This window comes from Podarcis bocagei (assembly GCF_964188305.1).
Source record: "Podarcis bocagei genome assembly, chromosome: 6".
Taxonomy (NCBI): domain Eukaryota; kingdom Metazoa; phylum Chordata; class Lepidosauria; order Squamata; family Lacertidae; genus Podarcis; species Podarcis bocagei.
In genome coordinates, this window is record NC_138130.1 from 51353390 (window position 1) to 51362744 (window position 9355).

General features: G+C 45.2%; 1 long non-coding RNA gene across 2 annotated transcripts; it reads left to right on the forward strand.

Annotated features, from left to right (window-relative positions):
• The first annotated feature begins 6135 nt into the window (after window positions 1-6135).
• On the forward strand, window positions 6136-9355 carry LOC308589551. 2 transcript variants are annotated; one of them, XR_014009379.1, is made up of 3 exons: window positions 6136-6166; window positions 7342-7542; window positions 8911-9355. It is a non-coding gene; the product is annotated as an uncharacterized lncRNA (long non-coding RNA). The 2 variants fall into 2 exon arrangements; XR_014009380.1 differs by having other exon boundaries at window positions 6140-6171.

A 9355-nucleotide genomic window follows, 5' to 3' on the forward strand; every position in this document is an offset into this window, starting at 1 on the left:
CCTTGCAAAAAAAAATGATGATGTGTTTCTCTTTTTGATGCTATTGACATTTTTTCACCTTTAAGCTCTTATCTCACAGCAGTGCAAAGTGGCACAAGTCTATTTTCCAAGTAGGCTGGATATCTAGCAATATATTTTACAACAAGAATACAGTCTAGAGCAGGGATAGGCAAACTCGGCCCTCCAGGTGTTTTGGAACTACACTTCCTATCATCCCTGACCACTGGTCCTGCTAGCTAGGGATGATGGGAGTTGTAGGACAAAAACAACTAGAGGGCTGAGTTTGCCTATGCCTGGTATAGATCTTGAGATTATTTTTCTCCTGGATTAGCTGGTGTTACAAGCTTCTCATCCAACAGTGCACATCCATCCATCAACCTTTAACTCAAAGGAGAGGTGCACTGCAGAAAGGTGCCTGGGGGACAAATGGCTTCAGGTGACTTAAAGCCAGGGGTCTGCAACCCGCGGCTCCGGAGCGGCATGTGGCTCTTTTACACCTTTGCCACGGCTCTGGGGCAGATACTAGCGAGAGGAGGAGGCGCATTGTGCGCCCCGACACTCCCCACTGTGGTGGGCGCTGTACTGGCTGTGACGTCGCATGGGGGCGGTGTGTGCATTAGTCACGCACCGTCCCGACGTCACCTTCCCGCCCGCCCGATACATTGTAAGGGGCATGTACGCTGGTCACTGCATTGAAAGGGGGCATGTACGCTGGTCACTGTTTTGAAGGGGAGTGAAGAACACACACACACACAAAAGGTAACTTGTTAATTTAACGTTTATTTCTATGAGGAGGAGTAATTCTGAGGGGTCAAACAAAGAAATAATAAAAAAGTGACAAAAAAGTTATTTTTATAATGACGAGTTTTGCAGCTCTCAGTTTTTTTTTCTTTGGAAACGGGTCCAAGTGGCTCTTTTTGTCTTAAAGGTTGCAGACCCCTGCTTAAAGCTGTTGGGCCACATCACATGATGTGGAGAGGCAAAGGGGGAAGGGGAGCTGTGGTGGACCTATGGGAAATCGTCCAATCCAAGTTATGCCAATCATTCAGAATCAGAGCATCATCCAATCCATTCACTGTGAAATCCAAAGAGACACAATTCCACCATTCTTTCTCGAGTGTGAGAGTGTCCATCAAGACGTGTCAGTGTGAGATTGAAATGGTTTGCATCAGCTACAGAAGCAGTCCTTTATCCAGTTTGGTACCTGCTCTCTCTCCCTGTGGCTAATGCAGCTTTGCGGGGATGATTTCAGACTCAAAGCATCATCCATTCACTACCCTATTCTCATACTTGGAGTCAGGGTGCTGGCTGCTTAAATGGGCAATCTGAGGAAAACCCACCATCGGCTCCATTGGCTTTGCCCTCCACACAGCCCAAGTCCCAGCTTGCATCCCCATTTGCCAAAGCAGGGAGCAGGCTTATGCCCTCTCCGCCCACCAGGAAGGGCCCAGACAGTTTGAACAGCTCTCTTAGGGCCCCAGTGAAGCATCCTCCATCCTGCAATGCCGCCGCACGCAAAAGGTGAGTGGGCTTCTCATACCATGGGGCAGGGCTGTCAAACAATTTCAGAAATATTTTAACTTAAGAGCCCACTCCCCAAGATAGGACAATAGGACCTACAACAAAATGCTACAGCATATCCTCACCTTCTTACAGAAGCACTGTTGTTCAGGGTTCCAGCCAGCTATCCTCTCCAACCAGGACGTACCACTGCCACCCCCCACCCCCCTCAGTTTTCTGTTTTTCTTTCCCAACTTAAACTGAACTGTATGCATCATGGCTATAGGGAACATTCTGGGGCTGTTTGGGCTATCTATCGTATGGAAAATGTACGTTGAGAGGTTACTGTGCATAACAACTGACAGCTGTGCACATTAAGCAGGCCTCGTGGAAAACATGCACATAATCCTTTCAGGAAGAGGTCAATATACCTAATCTCCCACAAGACTTGGGTAATGTGCATATATCAACTAAATATTGCACATTCTCCTACTGTTATGAATATTGAAATTGAAATACTTTATTGTCACTTGTACAACTTGTATACAGTGAGATTACACGAGCACCCCCCACTCAGCTCTGTTGGTCTTAATTCCCCTCATTTACTAACGCACACTCACCAAACCTGAAAGTCAGTTGCCCTGTTGTTATCTTTTCATTCAGCAGCCTAACAGCCCACGGATAGAAGCTGTTCTTTACCCCGTTGGTGTGACTAATAATGCTTCTATATCTTCTGCCTGAGGGCAGGAGATCAAGAAAGTGCCGGCCAGGGTATGAATCATCCCTGAGAATTTTCCTCACTCTCCTGAGGCAACGTTCTTCCGCAATTTCATACAGCAGATTCACGGGACAGCCCATAATATCTTGTGCTGTATTCACCACCCTCTGTAGGCACTTCCTATCAGTTGATGTCAAATCAGCGTACCACACCGTGATGCAGTATGTATGGACACTTTCTACTGTGAACCGGTAGAAGGAGATCATCAAATGTTGATTGGCATCATTCTTTCGCAATACTCTGAGGAGATGGAGTGTCTGTTGGGCTTTCTTAACCATCTGGGTTGTATTGATTTTCCAAGTAAGGTCTTCACTGAGATAAACTCCTAGGAATAATCCACAACAGGCTTTTAAAAAACAATCTTTGTAATTCTAGTGATCTCTGAACATGTTAATGACTCCTTCAAGTTTCCCAGTACCCTGTTTTAGTAACCATTTGCTGGTATTCTCAACTTGCATTTGCTATTAGAGTTCTGCAAAGGCTCTCTCACAAATATACAGTGTGCACTCCCTAGTGGGGGAAAAATATACTTTAAGTGATCACACCATTAATCCCACCCCACAACACCCTAAACTAATTCACAGAGAACTGATATCTATATACAGCAGAAAGGAAACCAGAAATGCATATTAGTATATTTTTACTTTCTTTGCATGTGCATCTTGGGAACTTGTACATCTCATCTCCTGGCCTGCACTCTCTTAATGAGGGCAAGGTGAACTTTGGTAATACGACACCCTGAGCATGCCACTCCCCCAACTTAATATTTCTAACTTTGATTAGGTATCTGTATAAATCTAAGTATTATAATTATTTTGCACCCCCTTGCTTCGGTGCCCCTGTGGACAACATAGGTGGCTGTTTGTCCACCATTTTATAATGAATTGTGATACCCAGCAAAGTACAGTGGTACCCCGCAAGACGAATGCCTCGCAAGACGGAAAACCCGCAAGACGAAAGGGTTTTCTGTTTTGGAGGCGCTTCGCAAGACGAATTTCCCTATGGGCTTGCTTCGCAAGACGAAAGCCCATAGGGAAATCTCCGGGGACCTCTTTTAAATGCTGGTGGTGGGGAGCAAAGCCTTTCCCCCCCTCCGGCCTTCAGAAGAGGTCCAGGAAGGCCGGCGGGGGCCGAAAGGCTTTGCTCCCCACCGCCAGCATTTTAAAAGCAGTCCAGGATAGCAGGGAAGAGCTTCCCGCTATCGCGGACGGCTTTTGAAGGCAGGCGGGGGGGCAAAGACTTTCGCCCCCCGCCCGCCTTCAGAAGAGGTCTAGGACCTCTTCTGAAGGCGAGCGGGGGGCGAAAGTCTTCGCACCCCCCTGCCTGCCTTCGCCGACGGCTTTTGAAGGCAGACGGGGGGGGGCAAAGACTTTCACCCCCTGCCCGCCTTCAGAAGAGGTCCAGGACCTCTTCTGAAGGCGGGCGGGGGGCGAAAGTCTTTGCTCCCCCCTGCCTGCCTTCCCGGACGGCTTTTGAAGGCAGGCGGGGGGGCAAAGACTTTCGCCCCCCGCCCGCCTTCAGAAGAGGTCCAGGACCTCTTCTGAAGGTGGGCGGGGGGCAAAAGTCTTTGTCCCCCCTGCCTGCCTTCCCAGGGGCTTTTACATCGCCCCGGACAGCGGAGAAGTCCTCCGCTGTCCCGGGCGATTTTTAAATGCCGCCCGCCAGCATTTTAAGATTGCCCCGGACAGCGGAGAAGTCCTCCGCTGTCCCGGGGTTTTTTAAAATGCTGGGGGTGGGAAGAAAAGCCCTTGTCCCCCCCCCAGCCTTCAGAAGAGGTCGGGGGACAGACTGTCCCCGGACCTGGTCTGAAGGCGGTTTCCCTAGGAACGCATTAATTGATTTTCAATGCATTCCTATGGGAAACCGTGCATCGCAAGACGAAAAAACCGCAAGACGAAGAGACTTGCGGAACGAATTAATTTCGTCTTGCGAGGCACCACTGTAATGCCTTCAGTGGCTTCAATATGCTTTTCTGAATGTCAACACAGAACAAAATGCTTCTTCCTCTAATAGCCCTTTTCTTAGAATGGGCATAGCTGTGGCTCCCTGTCTGTGCAATGCTCTCCCCACGAAGGCTCACCTGGTGCCTTCCTTATATATCTTTAGGGGCCAGGCAAAATGTTTTCTCTATAACCAGGCCTTTCCTGAAGAAAATTCTACATCCTTCTACATCCCGGTAAGGGGTGTGTGTGTTAATGGTTTGTTTTTGTCTCATGCTGTATTTTGTGTTCCCATTTTGTATTTTTATGCAGTGAACTTTGGATGATGGGCAGTATACATATTAATGAAATAGATAAATAAATAATCATGAGATTTGATGGAGACTCAATGGATATCAGTTACCCTCCTGACACCATCACAAAAAGAAAAAGAGCAGAAATGGAGCTCCGAAATGAAACCTCCTTCTTGACATATAAGTTGGTTCCATTCTCTCTGACTGAGATGCACACGTTCAGAATACAACAGGGAAGTTTGTTATGCACTTAGCATACGTGCAACTCAATTGCTCAGAAATTGGATATTAATGCACCAAGTACTCCCCTTGAGCTAGAAGCTGCTATTTCTCATTTGGGAGGAGATAATGAAGTTAGCATACACACTTGGTCATAGTATGAGAAAAGGACATGTTCCTATTCCCATTGTCCTGAGGACCAGAAGGAGCACATCTGCATTTCAAATTTTAAGCAGCTTTGGACAAGTCTGAAGTAGAATCCACTGATACTGCTTCCTCATCCCTCTCCTTCCTGTTTATGGAGCATACTTCCTATCAAAACAAGTCATTACCACAAAAGCAATATGAACCATGAAACAATGACAGGAATAAATATTTAGTGACATATCAATACATCATCTTTGAACGAATCACAAAGGGGGTTTTCCCATGTTGAGGCTCATCCATTTCACTGTGAGTGTGCTGACCCCTGCGATTTTCACAAGTTCTGGAAAATCAACTGCATGATTTGTGGTAGCCCTCCATATTGGTTACCCTACTCTACCATATTGGGAGGGTAATTATTCATGTCTAGGACCACTTTTATTGTTCTCATTCTTTTAAGTGAGGTGTGTGTGTGTGTGTGTGTGTGTGTGTGTGTGTGTGTAGCACTTGAGGTCTTGTTTAATTGATACTTTTATCTTTGGGTCTAATGTTTTGTGTTATTTCTTATTTTTATTATGTCAGTCACATTGAGACACTTGTACATAGTGACAAATAAATATAATAAATACATACATTCTGTTCTAAAGGAACAGAAATTACTGAGCTCCTAAAAAAATCTCTTCCTTGTAGTGACTACAGAAAAATTATACACTTTTAAAAAAAAATGCCCAGTCTGAAATATAAACCTTGCCCAGCACCATCAAAAGCCTTCTCAAGTAGATATTCTAATATTGGTTTTGTGGAAACATTGCCTTAAAAATGAGCATATATGAGGGGGATACACAATGAATCTGCTAAAGTTGTGTTCCTCCTTGCATGAGAAAGTTGCAGGTAAAAAAGAAAAGAAACATTGCCAGATAAACGAGATTGCCAGTTAAAATGTCCTAAGTCTCATTTACCTGTTGCTCAAGATAGGAAAATGCAACACATGGAAACAGCAGCTTCTTGTGACCACAAAACGGTTGGATTTTTTGACATAAAAGATATAAGAAATCAACTGAAATGTTGCTACAAAAGTCCGTTGACTTGCATGGTTTCCTGAACCCGACGTCCAGTTCTTGGCTTTTGGGTTTACTAACGGTTATTTCATTGGCCCAATTATTGATAGCATTTTCACCTCAAGGGGCTGCAACAGGAAGGAGGAGGTCTTCTTGAACCATATAAATTAGCTTTGCCCTTCTGAGTTTTGATATCCTGCTGTTTCTCATTGAGCTGTTCATCATCTCATTCAGGTGGGGTAAGTCAAGTGGTTCTAGCGACTGGGAGGCAAGGGATTTGGTTTGATTTTCATTTTAATGCAACTCTACCCACTTCGCAATACACAAACTGAAATGAGGCTTTTGTTATAAATTCAGACTTCTGCGAATTTTGTGTTACCCTCTCCAACCAAAAGAAGATGTACAGAAAGTGCACATAAGGGGCTTAGAAAGGCAGATAAAGGTGAAAATAGCAGACCAAAATGCATTCTTAGGGAATATTGCTTGGAAAAATGTGTACGTGAGGCAAGCTCCATACAAAAAAGGGGGATGTTAGAAGAGAAATTCTGATGAATCTTCATGCAAACTTATAAGAAAATTCAAAGTTGATGGCACAATGCAGCAAACTGAATCTGAGATTGTTGAAATGAGAAATTGAGAGACTCTGAAACTGACAGGTTCATCCATCTCTAACTGGTGTGTGAGAGTGTGAATGCACATGAATGGAGTTGGAGTCTTTTGATTTCCATGAGCCAGTTGAATTGAGTTGTGGCCTGCAGAAAGAGCCCGGGAGAGCCAGGTTTCCTCGTGCTTTGTAAATATACCATGCTTGCTATGATATCCGTGCCGATAAGACACAGCTGCTTAAGTGTTTGTGCCAGTTGATGAATTTTTATCTTGTAGTTTATTCCTCCATTCAAGTACATTTATCTTGTATTTCTACCTGTTTCCTTCCCTTTATTTGTGTAACTTTGCTGCTCAAGTTCATTAATATTTACCTCTTTCTCCTCTCTGATGCAGCAGGAAACAGAAAGATTCAGAACTTTATTAGTTAGGATTGCCTTGCTGGATCAAACCCAAACTTTATCAAGTCCAGCATCATAACAAATGACACATTCCTAAACTTTGAAACATGGGGGGGGGGGGGGTTAGTGATACCCTAGGAGTACATGCACCTACTCAGATGTGAATTTTCATTGGTTTGAATCTTGCCACTTGAGCAAGCCATTTTCAGTCTCAGCCCTCACAATGTGGGAGATAATAATACTGGTTTACCTTAGAGGAATGATGTCATCACATCAGCACTTTTGGACACCAGAAATGCTATACAAACGTCAAACCAAACACTGCTATATTGGGCCTTTCTTTATGGGAAAAAAGCAGATTGAACCTCTGTTGAGTCACACCTTTGATATGAAATGCTTTAACAGGGCTAAAGATTCTGTGAAGATTTCAGATAAAAATGAACTTCAAATGGATCTGGCTGCTGGCAATTCTCCTGATCGTAGGATTGGCTAGTGTGGCAGATGCCAGGCGTGGACGGGGAGGCGGACGAGGCCGCCGAGGTGGCTTTCGCCGAGGCTTTCGCCGAGGTTGGCGCTGGGGCCGCCGCGGGGGTCGAGGCTGAGGAGGTAAGCGACAGGTTTTATTTGTTTTCATTAAAAAAACAAACCCAAAAACTAATAGATATCAAGAGCTTATTCTCCAGCTGTTCCCGGGGAATGGGGGGATATGCCATACATTTGGTAATACATCTGGTTTTTTTAAAAAAAGTGCTGCCCTAGCCAAGTTTAAGGTGAAGCACTTGTACACTGCTTCTGGACAGTGACGGTGGGGCCCTGAGCACAAATTTCTAAGGAGGCGCAACCAGCTGCCCCCACGTCAGGCTCCCTCAATGAGGCCTTTGAGGCTAAACCAGTGGCAGTGCCTCCTTCTTGTGGCAGGCGAAGGGATGCCAGTACGTGCCCTGCCCCTGGGCCAGACGTATCAAGGCGGGGAAGCACTGCCAGAGTCATGTGTGTTGCGCCTCGCTGCAAGAACAGGAGAGTGAGGCGACACAGCGGCACTCCTGGCTTTGGGTTTCTCTGCCTTATCTCTGCTACCAGTCGGGGCTAGTTTGCAAGGAGAGACTCTCACGATTAGATGTCGCTTAGCAAAGGGACTGACTGCTGCCCAGTCTACCATCCCCAGGCTCCAGCAACCCACACTATGCCCTTGCTTTAGGAAGCATAATGTAAAGGACTGAGAGCTCGGAAGTCTCCCCATCTCAGCCCCCATCAACATTTATCTCATTTTAAGCAGCACTTCGTTGTGGGTTCTCTACAGATATTATCAAACACCTCCAATTTCTGAGAAAATAATAATCCTGACCTACCTTGGTCCAAAGTCTCTTGAACACACACACACACACACACACACACACACACACACACTTTGCAACTGCTGGGTGTTACTAGGACTGGCAGGCTTACGAACCCTGTCTCTGCCCCTCTTTCTACCATTTTGCATGACAAGTGTAGTCCTCCTTCCCCATTTCCTTCATGTTTTGCATCAGAGAGGTTGATCTCTCTCAACCCACAACCTCCCATTTGGAAAAATCTACTATGTTTACAATCGTATGGATGCGTTTAACTTAACCCCTGGGTAAAGGAAGGTTCCCTAAATCATTTTGGCCAACTTTTCTCCCACAACATGGGATACAATCCAGAGAGGGCAAAGGCTATAGGGGTAGCAAGGAAAGGGAATGGAAGAGAAAGAAACAGCAGATGCAATGACACAGGAAGTCAATAAAGTTGGACTAAGTCATAACTAAGTTCAGTCCATTGATTTCTTTGGGTCTACCACCCTTAGTTGACAACCCAAGTAGGAAGCCATCCAGACAAGACCAAGGATAACCCCCAACTTATCCATAACCAATGAAATTTCTCCCAAGCCCTAGTCAGACAGTTGAAACAGGAATGTTCACCCTCTAAAGCAGCTTTCTCTTCTTTTCATTTCAGCAAATTAGAACGAAATGAAGGCGCAGACCAGGAACGTCTGACAACGGCATCGCTCTAAGACAAAAACAGAAAACAAAACGCTAGCGTAGCAGTCACTTTCTTCATTTCTGCTCTCTATCACGAATTTTTGCTTCTTTACTTGCCAGGGAGGTCAGTCTGCACACAACAACTGCAAATCATCTCCCCCAAAAGCTATAAACCAGCATAGGCAAACTCGGCCCTCCAGATGTTTTGGGACTACAACTCCCATCATCCCTAGCTAACAGGACCAGTGGTCAGGGATGCTGACCAAAACATCAGGAGGGCCGAGTTTGCCTATGTCTGCTATAAATGTAGCTAATTAGTCTCAGCTTCATAGTAATTTTTGCCAACCTTTGCTATTACTCTTGAGAATGTGGAAATGCATTTTATTTTCCACTGTTTGCTTTATCTTTATAAAACTTTC